Below are 12,270 nucleotides of genomic sequence, written 5' to 3' on the forward strand. Positions count from 1 at the left end.
ATCATCTAATACCCCCCAACCCCCTCGCCACCCCACTTAAAGAGACACACTGTGAATTGGTGGTCAGCTAAGTGATGACAACCGAGGAAAAATCACCCATTGTGTCCCCAGCAGTCCCTGAAGTAATCATATTTACATTCTCTTATATTCACTTTGTGATACAGAGCGGTGTAAGAAGGGTGGCAACGAGAAGGTTGGCACTGGAAAAGACTTTATTGCTAATCGAAAAGAAGCTAATGTCTAGAACTACAAGCATTTTGCATGCATTCTTTATATTAGTCCTCTATCAAGAAAACTTAGAAAAAACATACGAGGGAAAACAAAGTTGTTAAAGTGTTAGAGGTGCTATATGCGTGATTGGGAGCATATCTACAGTATTGACTCCCCACGGCTCTCAACATGGCAACGGCTGAGCCAGTGGCTCATAGTTAACGGTGCTAACAGTGCTAACAGTGGAAACAAAGGTAAAAGAGCTGATAGAGCTAACAGTGTTAACCTGAGGCCGAACTGGAGGTCTGCGTGCTACGCTTCTGCAACGACGCCGTTGGTCGGGACGGTGCTATGTCAACAAAGCACGAAGAAGCTCGGATTACAACACACACAGAGGGAGAGCGACTTCATTCTCTGCTCAGGTAGAGATTACTCCTCTATATCAGCAGCAATCAGTTTTGAAGTGTGTGGGGGAGGGGGGGCAGCTTTGGATGACATAGGCTAATACAGTGTTTCCCACAGGATTTTGAGAGACTGTGGTGGGGCATGGTAGTTTTGACCATTTTAAAGTTAAATGCATCAATCTGGTGCCCCGGGCAGTGGCGAAGTTTGGGCGCGGGTTGCTGTAACACTCATGGCTGGTCGGGCCTTTCCAAGCAGACCTCGAGTCGGTCGCGGCATACTAGACGATGCGCTTGGCGAGGGCCAGCCCACCAGTTGAGAAGTGTAAAAATATTTTCAGTTCATTATGAAACTGCAGCGGCCTGGATGTCAGATCACTTTGTGTTCATTTGAATTAGGCTACACAATGGTTGATTATGATTGGATAAAAGGTCCACAGCACACTCTGCTTCTCCGATTGCAAAATGTGGATTAATATATTATTCAGTGCTTTTTTTATTGGGCATCAACCTCGCGAAAGAGACAGCAAACATAGCATGTAATTAAATCGTCTCGCCTCTTGGTTGTCGATTTGCAGATATCTCATAGAGTGAAATGTCATCAGCTGACCAGGTAATTTGGACACAGGATGCGTATTTTGCTGTAAAATTAGAAACTGTGAGCCAATATTGTTTTGTTGTGTAGTCTCATGTCTTGGCAAGACATCCTTGCTTCAGTAGTCAGCTCCTAATATCTGACTCCAACGTAGAAGTTACCAAAGCATTTGGCTCTCCTCTCTCCCCGCTGTGCTATCCGGGAGGCCTGAAGCTGGCGTTTATCCATTTAGTCCCATCATATATGTGCATTTACTAAATAAGCACAGAAAAAGCGTCTTCTGGCTGGGTGCATTTTCATATTTCTGTGTTGGTATGACTATGTTGGTATATTCTCTATCAAGCTGTTCAACATTATATAATAAGATAAATATCCATAATCCATGACGTTGACTGACTGGCAGTATGCTGACGCCAACGCCTCACATATCCAAAGCAAAGAATGACTAATATCTATATCATATCCAATTACGACCACATCATCATTAGTTTTTCCATTTGTGACAGTGCTCCTTTCGCTCTCCAACTCTACTTCGGCATCAAAAGCACAGATTCACTTCAAGGATCAGGAAAAAATAGTTCTCTCTTGTGTGACCCTGAACACTGTGTGCATGCCCCAAGGTCTTTTGAAAAGAGGTGGTGTGCTCACATAGTCACAGAGACAGGGTGAGCATTATTATTACTGACTTCTATCGATACTCAATACATTCGATTTTGTTATAATTGTTGTTTTTTCAGTAAAGGTCAGGGTCCCAGGGGCTCTGCCACCTTTCACCTGATGATTAATACCTATTGGATCTACTCACTTGTGTCATTCCACATGTGAGAGAAAATATCAAACCTTTACAGCTTATGCAGCCTGAAGAAGACTCATTTTCTGGAATACAGTATCTGCATTGCATATGAATGATCCCAACCCTGGTCATCATAGCAGGAACATTGACTTTTACTGTTCCCTGCTGGGCATGTTGTTTCCTGCACACAAGATCAATTATCCCCCTGCCCTCGGCTAACACCTAGATCACTCTAAGTATAATTGTATTTTTTTTTGTTCCAAATAGAGCTGCAACAATTAACTGATTACTTTTCAACTATTAAATTATTTGCCAACTATTTTGATAATCACTTAATCGATTTATGTAATTTCTTAAGAAAAAAAAGTAAAAATTCTCTGTATCTAGCTTCTTAAATGTGAATTTTTTGGGTTTCTTTACTCCTCTATGACAGCAAACTGAATATCTTCCATTTTCTGACATTTTATAGACCAAACAACTAATCGGTGAATCAAGAAAATAATCAACAGATGAATTCATCAATAATAATCATTAGTTGCAGCCCTATCAGCATGCAGCTCAGCACACCAGTTAGTTTTTTGCCTTTACAATTGCTACATCCTTTTGTCCAATCTGTAGTTACATTTTCAAAACTCTAAACACAATTAGCACAACAGCCGTCTGTTGTGGACTAAACCATTAACACAATTTATGCTGTTTTCACAGAATATGCAGTCAATTAACAGGTTTCTCAAAGGCTTTTCTTTACATGCAAGCTTAACCAATACCAACATTTTCTTTCTTTCTTGTCTTATTTACAAATGCTTGCACACAGAAACACACTAACCACTACCTCAGCAGCACCACGATTCAGAAACTATCGGATGTGGACACATGGATTGGCAAACGAAACTCAAGAACTGGAGAAAAGTGGAGCAACATCCTCACCACGCCAAACAACACATCTCCGCCTAACAAAAAAGGCAAGCCTGGTACAAGCAGTTATCAAAGTCATCCTTCTGACACTGGACAGTTTCTCAGTGGTTCCACACTAAATGGCAACATACAATAATGTAAATAAAGAGTCACATAATGAAATAAAAAAAAACACTAGCCTGTGATGAAGAAAGAAATACACTAGCTGCTAGTGTACATTCCATAGCAACCACCGTTCTAGCAACCGCCTCAGTATGTGCAGGCAAGGGGAACTATTTTATTGGGAACATTATTATTTATTAATAAAAAACTATTTAATTTGGAATGCGTCTATAACTTTCATATTGCCATATCCTCTGCTAGTCTGTTGTATGTCCATCGGCGATTTGCCCAACGAACAGACTGTTTGTAAGAATCAGAATTGCTTGTTAACAGCGACACCTGTGGCCGTTAAGTCAACGAAGGTCAGCGTCGGACTCGCGCTTGCTCACTCTAAATATACCTGAACGAGCATCGCTCAAAACAGTGAGGCGACACACGTCAGCTAAAACCACAATATCACTCTATATTTCACCTGCTTGGCAGTAATGTTAGCTGACCAGACGAAGGTCTCTCCATGAATCACTGCTGATCCTAGTGTTGGCTTTTCCTGCTTCAGCCTCCCGACCCCTGCCGGAGGGAACAGGGGAGACACCGGCACCCGGTCGGAGACGATAACGTTTCTCGCTGTGGAGCCCCGTCACTTCACAAGACACGGAAAACCTCTGTTGGTCTGGAGGAGCTGCAGCATTTATTTCTGCACAAACGTCCACTTTGTGGATTCACTAGATATTCTCAGAGCTACGAAGTCTTCTGCAGTGTGTAATGTGCGCGCATGCACATGAGAATGGAGCAAGCTGAGTGAAGGCAGGCAGGCAGAGGACCTTCAAACTAACTTTTATGATGCATTTATACTTTCTACTCTGCGTGGTTAATTTCCTTTTTGTTTTTAGTTTACTATCTCTATGGTACTATGGTTCTGCTGTCTCCTTCTACTCTCCCTAACAAGGATGCACAATTGTTGTGTTCTCTCTGCAGCGCCACCACTGACCTCTGCTGGACTAAAAGAGCTATTGCAGATAGAAAAAGACTGAAAATAAACTCACCCTTATTGTAGGTTATTTTGAGTGAGTTATATCAGCTTTTCGAAAGAATGATTTGATATTGAGTTACTGTATGTAGAGAACTTTTTTTTTTTGCATTTTGAAATGTAGCGTTGGTATTTAATGAACAATATGTGGTTTTGAGCAGAAAATTTGGCCAATTGTGGGATGTAAGTGTGTTTAAGAGTTTAGCCTAGTAACTGTTTGTTAGCAATTGTAAATAAATAAATAAAAACTAAGTCTTTATAGATATTTAAATCAATATCCTCCTCACAAACAATAACCATACACTTCCACGCAACACACACACACTTGTCTTTTTTTATATATATATATATTTACTGCATTGTTATTGTTGTTATTTTATATATCTTGTCCTAATTGTTTGTTATCACTATTATGTAGTCATATTATTTCTTTATATTAATCTTGTCTCTGGGTGGAGGCTTCAGATAAGCCAAGTGTGTTTTTTTGCCTCTTCCTGCACTGTATATTATTAATTTATTCATTTTTTGTTATGTTGTATAGTCTTAAATTGTGCAAAATAAATACAAAAAAATAAATAATGGGACATCCAAAGTATAATTATGCAAGCAAAACATTTCATGCACCTCTCAGGATGAACTGTTGTGTCATAAAACTGGCAACATTTGTCTCCCAACAAGAAGACATATTTTGGACTTTTTATATTATCTTTATTATTATTATAGAAGCTATATAACCTCTTTTAAAGCATGGATTGTGTTACCTTTGTGGAATATTTGTACAGAAATTAGTCAGAAATGCTGCAATATGCTTCAGTAAGCTTTATTTTTCTAAAGTAATTACAGTTATCAATACAGATATAGATATACAGCAGTGGTAGTCAACCCATGTTCTGCAGATATGTCCAACATCCATTGCATCCAGGAGAGACATCTGATGAGTGGTCATAAGCTTTCCAACTTCCACGAGGAAGATCATTTTTTAAAGTCTTTTCTTTCTTTTTTGGATGTCGATGTATCAGAATATTTTTGTGTGTGATTTTCAGTCATTTTGTGTTGCGCTTTGAACATAAATGTGTATGTAAACATGCAAAATGGAGTTTAAATAAACAGTATCTGTAGTGGCTGAGTTTGAGTGAGAAAACAATATATGAAATTTGAAAGATTTGGTCATTGAATGCATTTTGCAGTGAAAAGGGATCCACAGCCATTGTGCTGACAGTGTGGGGAGTTTTGAAAAAGCAAACTCAGTATTGAGAAATGCACATAAAAAAAACAAAAAACATTAATTTTTATTGTTGTGTGGTTTTGTTTGTCTGTGCAGTGTCCTCATCTCAGTAACACAGACACTGTAATTCCACAAATATTCCAGTAGGTGGCAGCAAAGTTACAAAAATATAGGGTTATAGTGTAAAGAGTAACTTTATTCACTCTAATATTGTATAGCCTATTGTTCTATGTGTATTGTGTTATTGTGGTGTATGGTTATTGACTTCCACTATACATCACTTCCATCTTCCTGGATCATTGTTAAAGGACAGGAAGAAGAAATTGTTAGAGAGCTATAGGTACCTCGGTACTTATATTGAAAATACATTGGACTTTGACGTGAACACTGAGCGACGTGCAAGAAAGGACAACACAGGTTGTGTTTACTGCAGAGGTTAAATGTTTTTCATGTTTACAGGCACCTAATGGTGCTATTCTAGATCCATCATAGAATCAGTCCTTTATTTGTTGGTTATTTGCTTACAATAAAGATCTGGACTGAATATTTAGCTGATTTTAAACAGTGGCTAATATGTCTAGGAAGGTGCTAGGAGCTATTACATTCAAATGAGAACCTTTTGAATGGCTTACAGCTATAAAACTGAAAATAAGATGATAAAATCTTCCTTTCTGCCACCATATTGTCCTTGGAGTCACTCCACATTTATGGAGCAGTCCAGGAAATACAAAATAAAAGTTAAAAGTAAATCCAGAAGCATTGGAGAAGGTGTCCATTGACATTTTACAATACAATGTTATAGACTTGTAGACTTTCTATATAGCATCCCACAACTGATTTCCCACACTTCAAAGATGCTCTCCTCAGAGACACTGTGAGAGGTCACAGAGAGCAGGAAACATAAACTGAATATCTCTTTAGAGGTAATAAAGATAATGGCTAATGAGGCTGGATAATGGTTTACTCTTGGAGATAAGTAACCCAAGAGTGTGTTCATTGGTTTATTGGAGTGTCTGAATGTGTGTTAGTGATGTGAACTTCGAAATGAGAGATTGCAAATCTATTCAGGGTGATGTCATATACACCAACATAAGCCCATTTTATTGCTGATGGTCTTTTATTCAAAGCTGACATAATCAAATTCAAGGATAGATAGATAGATATATACAATAGCAAAGTGTGCAATGACATACTATACAGTATATTAGAAGTGTGCAAGTTACAATATACTGTATCTATACAGTTTGGAGACAGATCTTCTACAAGTGGCTGCATCTCTTAATTGATTATCAATAGAGACACACAGCAGCAGATGAGGCACACAACCAGATCACAGAGCTTTACAAGTCAACAGGCTGGCCGTGAACTTGCAAACTCCAGTTTCCTTTTACTGTCCTTGTCTATTTTCTCCCAAGGGACCGAAGCACACACACACACACACACACACACACACACACACACACACACACACACACACACACACACACACACACACACACACACACACACACACACACACACACACACACACACACACACACACACTCACAGAGAAAGCCTCTTGCCTCAAGCACACGTCATAGTTTCCATTCTAAACATAAATAAACCTGAGAGCATAACCATACACAGTCAGCTGATGGGAGTCTATTATGACGCCCCAGCTGCTCCTCTTGTCCACATGTACAGTACAGTGATGAGTGAGTGTTTGATATCAACACAACAATCTGATGGATCAACGGAAACAAAGCAAGCTATTGTGTTGCAAGACACTGACCGATGGTGTCCATATTCTGACCTGACTGATCTGTATTTCAGAGTCAAAATGACCCTTCGGCAGCCTGAGGTGACCTCCGGCTAAATCATCAACACAGTCACGCCACAGTGACGTCCCACGCGGCACTGAGCACATGATCCATTACACAGACAGGACAGCCAAAACATAATAAAGAACTTAGTCTGGAATGTAATTAAGATTCTGCATGGTGTCTGTTTCTCATATCGGTGTTGTAAGGTCTTAATTTTATTGCCTTTAATGAAAGATAAAGTGATAATGGACTTGACTCACTGTATAAACCGGATTTAAGAAGTGGAATTCTCCATACGACACCTGGACTTTGGCTTATGTGCTTTTATGATGTGTACGTGTCCAACTGAGTTTATATTGGTTGTACCCGCTGGTTTAAACAAATGACATTGATAAAAGTATTGCAATGTGTGTTCATGTGTATCGTAGCTGCCCTTTACTCTACTGTCTGTTTCCCATTTAACTGCTTCTGTGTACACGGTTCAAATACTGAATGCACACAGTGTTCCCCATGTAAGAACATACAGTACGTTATTGATCTGGCCCATTTATCTCTTTGAACTCTGCATACAGTCTGCAGTGAATTCACTGCTAACCATGACAAAGTCCCAGAGATGAAACACGACAGTCTTGATTACTCCGTCTCAACATTCATGCTTTAGGTGCACCTACGGGTGCCAATGTCCAAATATAAAGTCTAGCAGTTTCCCAAAGTCTTTATGTTCAGTCCAAAGTACTAACATTGTTGGCTGATCTGTTGATTTGAGGGAAAGTGTATTACCCAAATGTCAAACTGTTTCTTTAAAGGAAGAGTTTGACATTTGGGAAATACACTTTGTCGCTTTCTTGACAAGACTTAGATGAGAAGATTGATACCACTATGTCCGTACAAGAATATTAAGCTGCAGTCAGCAGCCGGTTAGCTTATCTTAGCACTCAGACTAAAAACAGCTAGCCTGGGTCTGTCCAAAGCAGGAGCGTAAATATAGACGGTGCAGGTGTTGCAGTTGCACTGGGGCCCGTGGGCTTCTGGCGATTTCTATGTTGTAGTGGGCTCTGTTTTAAAGCTAGAGTGAAGATACTGGCATCATGTGAATATAAAAAACCTGAGGAATCTATTGTTACCCACCATGTCTTACTATCTTGTCGCGAAGGAGGTTAAATAACGCTCCAAACGTACGCTAAACTTTGGCGAGGAAAAACCTGCATGGCCATTTTCAAAGGGGTCCCTTGACCTCTGACCTCAAGATATGTGAATGAAAATGGGTTCTATGGGTACCCACGAGTCTCCCCTTTACAGACATGCCCACTTTATGATATCACATGCAGTTTGGGGTTAGTCATAGTCAAGTCAGCACACTGACACACTGACAGCTGTTGTTTCCTGTTTTTTGAGCATATTTTTTTATGCTAAATGCAGTACCTGTGAGGGTTTCTGGGAAATATTTGTCCATATACACTTGGATAAATCAAGTATATTTGCCCACTGCCGTGTTGATAAGACTATTTAATACTCGACAAACCTCCTACTATCACGAAGCCAGCTGCAGCACATTTTTGTGTGTTTTCTGTTTGAGTTTCTTTTGTGCATGTCAACATTGTCTTTTTTTCTTTCTCACAAATCTCCTGTTCTCATTGTTTCCCCTCAGAGGTGCCTGGAAATCCCTGGAGCTTCTCTGATATCCGCATCATCTCATCAAGATACCGTCTGCAGACGCACAGCGCTGTTGATATTAAAAAGAGATCTCTCAGTGTGGGGTTTTCATGATTCCTCTATAGTCTTTTATGTCATCTCGATCCTTTCTTCTCCTACCAACTTTATGTCGTGCTGACTGTGCAGAGAACATACTGTCGTTTTTTAACCTTTCTTGACAGACTCTGAACTTTTATGTTGCCTGGACAATTTGCATTTAAAGCTGCAACATTTTATGTATGAATACATGGGGCTCCAACAGTGAAAAAACGCCTCTTTCCCAGCTCTTAAGAGCCTTTGTATTCCTCTCATTTCCCACTTCTAAGCAGCTCCAAGAGACAAATTCAATTTATTAGCATGACATCATATGATTTCTGGGAACTGAAGTAGAAAGCAGTTTGAGCCAAGCAATGTGTGAATGCACCTAGCACTGCTTTATACAAGTCGTTCTAAAACAACTAACACCTGAGGCCTACACGAGGAGATGCAAAACGCAGACAGGCAACAAAAACACAGTGACATCACCAGTCTGGGCGAGATGTCTCGATGCCAGCGAGGTCAGTCCACCCTGATAACAGCCAGGTTCAATGTTCTGTCACTCTGAGCCACATGGTCAACAAAAATGAACTTTGAAACAATCACCCCAGTTCACACGCTAAACACTGGCATGAACTTGAATTTTCTCACCTTTTCATTGGTTGAAGGAGAGCAACATGGTGACAGTGATAAATCAAGTTTTTCCAGGCAAGAAAAAAAGTGTCCTTTACTAAAAACACAGCATGCTTTGAGGCTGCAGAGCTCCGCCGTCTGCTGCGGTTTATTGCTGGAAATAACTTGATGTGACATCTTATGTACATTTGACAATGCAAAAATAAGAGTGGTATTCCAGCCTTCAACTAAATATGCAAATATCTGTCTTAAACAATGAAGCAGGGTGGAAATATCTCTCAAGCTTTGACAGCAGCCACAACATCAGGCTCCCAGGATGCTGTAATAGTGTGATGCTACTTTCCCTCTATATAATTAAAATGAGTAATGGACCTGGTTTTACACAATTACTTAAAATGTCCACTCCCTTCTTTACGAGGAATACCTTTTAGTATCTATACACGTCCTAAGGTAGGACAAAAAAAGACTCAAGGAGAAATGCAAAACAATGCGGAAATACCAGCTCAAATATGAATCCGGTGTTACAACCAAGGCCACCTACGCCCATGAAGGTGTTGTAATATACTCAACAATACAGTATAATACTGTGTACTGTATGCATTAAATATGTTTCCCCATAACTTTAATACATGTAGCCCTATACTTTCTAACTTTCAGGTTCAAGTTCAGATTGATGTATTTGTATCCATGGGTAGATTTCTTTTGCTGTAGAAAGTATCCATCGTGGCACACATTTTATTAACACAGACAATAGACAAACATGATAAAAAATAATCACGGCTCCACTGATGACTAAAACCACTAAAGTACAATGGTTAAATATGAATAAATAAACAAGCAAGGATTGCTTCAATAGCATCTGTAGTGTTGCTACGACTTCATCTGAAGTTCATCTACAGTCAAACTGCATCCAAACAATAATCAATAACAATAATCGTCCCCTGATTTGATATAAAAGTTATGAAGACTCCTCCAAAGTCCCAACTCTGTGGATGATCAATTTGTATCACGAGCTGCAATGACGTAGACCTCTAGAGTATCCTCTTGGCAGGACAGACAACATTCTGCTGTGGCTTTAGGATGAGGTGTTTATGTTTAAACCAATCCAATGGTCCCTCATGCTCTGCAGATGTGTGAGCTGCCATGCTAGAAGCATCCACACAGATGAGATTAAACAGACTCAGTAAGATATGCAGAAACCACAGTGGTAAAACAGGACGTGACTGCTGGTCTTTTGTCTGTTTAACGACAACCAGGTATCTGAGTATCTGAGCTTTAGATATAAACCGTAAATATAAAGTTATTACTTCATTTTCACGTATTGAATTATTAAATATCTGACTAGATATGCATTAAAGAAATTAATTTGAACTGGCAAGTACGTAGCTACTTTAATGCGGTGAGCTTTAATCAACACAGAAATGCTTTGTGACAGAATTAAATGTGTGAAGTGAATGTGTGGGTGTAGGCAGAGTGAAAGGGTGCAGCTTTTGATGCAAGTCACGACAGGTAGAGGACACAATAAGAGAAGAATCTTAATTTATTTCCCCCCTGGAGCGTTAACTTTGATCACAGCAATAAATATTTGTTAACCCCTTACAGGAATAGTTTGGGTGTTTTGAAGTGGGGTTGTATTTACCTTGCTGTCAGACAGCCCTCTCCAAAGGGGAACTGAAGCCTTTGCATCTATCTATGATTTCGTCATTTTACCTCACACAACACAGGGCTCTGAACTAACCAAAGTCACACAATAACAAACAAACTAAACAATCGAGGCAGCGGAACACCAGCAACTCCTGTGTTCTGCAAATTAAAATGACAGTTTTTTAATGGGGTCTAATTGCTTTGGCTTTTTGAGCATAGATAACGGCTTCAGTTCCACTTCTGAAACATGGACTGTATAGCTGTCTCACAGCAAAGTAAAGCGGTAAAAATATTATAAATATACACTGATCAAACTGATTTAGATTTTTTTTTAAGTGAGACTTTCTTTTAGGTGGCTAAAATAAGTTTTGCTGCCGGCCCCGTCCACAGCAGTACATTGCATTGGTTCAGTGCGGTAACTCCTGTTTGTTTCTCCTAACTGGGGTTTGAATGCATCTTTTAGTTTTCAATCTTTCTTTATGAAATGAAAAAAAAAATGTCTCACATGAGATAACAAATATTTTGTCAGCTGCTTTAAACTTATTTAACACACAGTGACCCTGACAGTGAACAACTGCTTCCCAGATAATTGAACATCTTCTCTGAAACCCACTTCATGGGAAAATACCTGAACTCCTAGACACAGGGCACATGACAACCCCCACCTTTCCCCTACATCTCCCCTCTATTTGTGTCTCCACATATGTGTGTGTGTGTGTATCTGTCGGTGTGTGTTGCCCTCCCTCCTGAGTTTCCATCCCACCTGTAGCTATCTATGTATGCCCTGCTACTTGGTGGACGTGACGCACACAGAGCTCGACCCATTGGACGGCCTCTGCATTCACCGCATTGCATTGCTCTCACTCTTTCACATGCTGTGTTTGGCAACAAATGCACACAGTCATAAGGCTCTACTCACGCGCATAAAACACACACACACAATAAATATGTCCACTTGTACACAGCACGGTCGTCACAAGTGCCAATGTGATATCTATCAACAAATAGTGTGACTTTAAAAGTACACACACACACGCACACACACGTGCACTCAAACAAACACATGTGGGCAAACTCATGTCAAAAGACTTGGGTTGTAATCACACAGGCCTAGATCAAGTTTTTCCAGTGCGACTGTGTCCCCGCTTGCACTCATTTTACACTATACATTATATACTATACCACACTATAG

General features: G+C 39.8%; 1 long non-coding RNA gene across 1 annotated transcript in view; it reads right to left on the minus strand.

Annotated features, from left to right (window-relative positions):
- LOC141754208 (uncharacterized) overlaps positions 1-12,270 on the minus strand; it is a 43,610-nt gene that overhangs the window by 26,030 nt on the left and 5,310 nt on the right. The window lies entirely within an intron of this gene.

This window comes from Sebastes fasciatus, chromosome 17 (genome assembly GCF_043250625.1).
Source record: "Sebastes fasciatus isolate fSebFas1 chromosome 17, fSebFas1.pri, whole genome shotgun sequence".
Taxonomy (NCBI): Eukaryota; Metazoa; Chordata; class Actinopteri; order Perciformes; family Sebastidae; genus Sebastes; species Sebastes fasciatus.